The sequence below is a fragment of the Macrobrachium nipponense genome, chromosome 2 (genome assembly GCF_015104395.2).
Source record: "Macrobrachium nipponense isolate FS-2020 chromosome 2, ASM1510439v2, whole genome shotgun sequence".
NCBI lineage: Eukaryota > Metazoa > Arthropoda > Malacostraca > Decapoda > Palaemonidae > Macrobrachium > Macrobrachium nipponense.
In genome coordinates this window covers 26,595,903-26,598,402 of record NC_087201.1, presented here as the reverse complement: position 1 = coordinate 26,598,402, position 2,500 = coordinate 26,595,903, and the positions used below count along the sequence as shown (strand labels likewise).

The 2,500-nt window shown below is 32.4% G+C and overlaps 1 protein-coding gene across 2 annotated transcripts in view; it reads left to right on the top strand.

Moving 5' to 3' along the window:
* LOC135220497 (hemicentin-1-like) overlaps positions 1-2,500 on the top strand; it is a 669,901-nt gene that overhangs the window by 529,552 nt on the left and 137,849 nt on the right. The window lies entirely within an intron of this gene.

Sequence of the window (2,500 nt, the reverse complement as noted above, 5' to 3'; positions counted from 1 at the left end):
ATATGTTAACCGAAGGGGAATTTTTTTTTTTATTACTATTTCGTCCTCTCGTGGATTCGAACTAGCTGGGGGAAGAGGAGAAATCAGGACTTCAGTAACATTAGCTCAATTGTTGGCCGAGTCGGTAATGTCATTGATGCCCTGATTTCTCCTCTGTGCGCTAGTTCGAATCCACGAGAGGACGAAAGGAATTATTATCAACTCAAAAAATTCCTGTTCGCGGTGAACATATATGAAAATATATTTATTCTGAGGTAGAGCGAATTGGATATTAAAGGACATTTGTAGCTTAATGCACACACACAATATATATAATAATATATATATATATATATATCTAATAATATATATATATATATATATATATATATATATATATATATATAGTATATGTGTGTGTGTGCATGTATGTAAGTAAATAAGAGAGAAAGGTAGGCTTGATTGTCAGTGACTGTTTGTCCATCTGTATATTCTTATGTATTCCCCCAGATATTGAAAATGCTTACGGTTCTTTCCTTCGCTTCAGAATATAAGCAAAGTATCTGAATGCTCTCCAATTCCGAATGACTCACAGGCACCATCACAAACTCTTTCTTTTCAGGGGAAAAAATAGAGAATATTCATTTAAACTCCCTTTCATATCGCAATGAAACACATATAGAATCTCACCGCCCAGCAATATATATCGACTTTTATACAGTCTCTAACCACCCAGCAAAGGCTGTCAATTGTTTTTTTTTTTTTCAACAGGTGAAGTATTTGAAAATCAAAAGCCCCCCCTTTTGTTGGTAAAGGATATCCTGTAATTTCCATTTGGCCGTTTACTGGGATAGAGGCGTTCGCTTCACTCCCTCCTGTAGGTAAAGTTTGTTAAGAGAGTTGCCGATTGAATGAAACGCGCCGGCAAAACAGTTAACAAGCTACTGACTTATATCAGTAGGTTGTGCAAGGGGTGGGTGCTTGTGTGTGTGTGGTGAGAGAGAGAGAGAGAGAGAGAGAGAGAGTAAAGTGCTAGGAGTAAGAGGAAAACGCTTTATATATAAATAAATAAACACATACACACACACACACACACACACACACACACACACATATATATATATATATATATATATATATATATATATATATATATATATATATATATATATATATATATATATATATATATATATACGTATATATATATATATATATATATTATATATATATATATATATATATAAGTCATATCACATTACCGTGATTCATATAGATACATCGAGCTACAAATGTACTTTAATATCTAATTCACTCTACCTCGGATTAATATATTTTCGTATATGCTTAACCGAAGGGGAATTTTATTAGGCGATAATAGAATTGGTGGCGCCTCTTGCGGTGGTGGAGTGGGTAAAAGCTTCACTGACGTTTCCTGGATTTGTATGGTGTCCTGGGTTCGCGCCTGGGCGCCACCAATTTTCTATTATCGGCCTAAAAAATTAAAATTCCCCTTCGGTTAAGCATAAATGAAAATATATTAATTCCGAGGTAGAGTGAATTAGATATTAAAGGACACTTGTAGCTCGATGTATAACATATATATTTAATATATATATATATATATATATATATATATATATATATATATATATATATATAGATATATATCTATATATATATATATCTTACGAGGTAAAAATGACACTCGTTTAAACAGTTAGAGAAAAAGTCCTAACTTGGTAATATGACCTACCTTTCATGTTGAGTCCCACCCCTGAATTTAGCTGAAAAATCAAAGTTCAAACTCTAAGCAAATTCAAACTCTCGTTATTATAAGAATTTACTTTTTACTTCCCCTAAAATAGTTAACATGAAAATGGAATAAAATGGGTTAAAAATGATAAAAAAAAAAAAAACGTTCAACTATCATATTCTTCCCAAAATCACATTTAAGTAAGTACCCCCTCCTGTCTCTTTCTGTCCAAGAATTCTTTGTTTATCAAAAGTCAAAAACCAGTCTAGAGAAATCCCATTTTTCTATATGGTGACTTTGAATCCATCTGAAATAAAGAGACCATAATTGTCAGACAATTAAACATTAAAGTTCGTCCACACTCTACAAAACAATATCAGGGAGTAAACCTTTATTTCTTATACAAAAGATTATATGTCATTTTCTGTGATTCACAGACGTACTAATGTAAGCATGCTACATATATTAAACTCGATAACTTTTCCCGTGATTGACTCATGTCTTTGGAATGCGTCAACGAACTCAATTATGCACAAGAGTGTTTTCTATTTGTTTTTCGTCTCAGCGTCTCCGAGGAATCCAGCGTTTTGTATCTGTCTCTAACCGGCAAGAGCTAAGGTTATTAACCCCACTATTTTAAATATATATGTCTCTACCAGTGCCTTTAAGGTATATACTGTATATTATATTTATATATATATATGCAAACACCCACACAATACATGTGTCCATACCCAAAAAATGAGAGGAATTATTCATTTATAG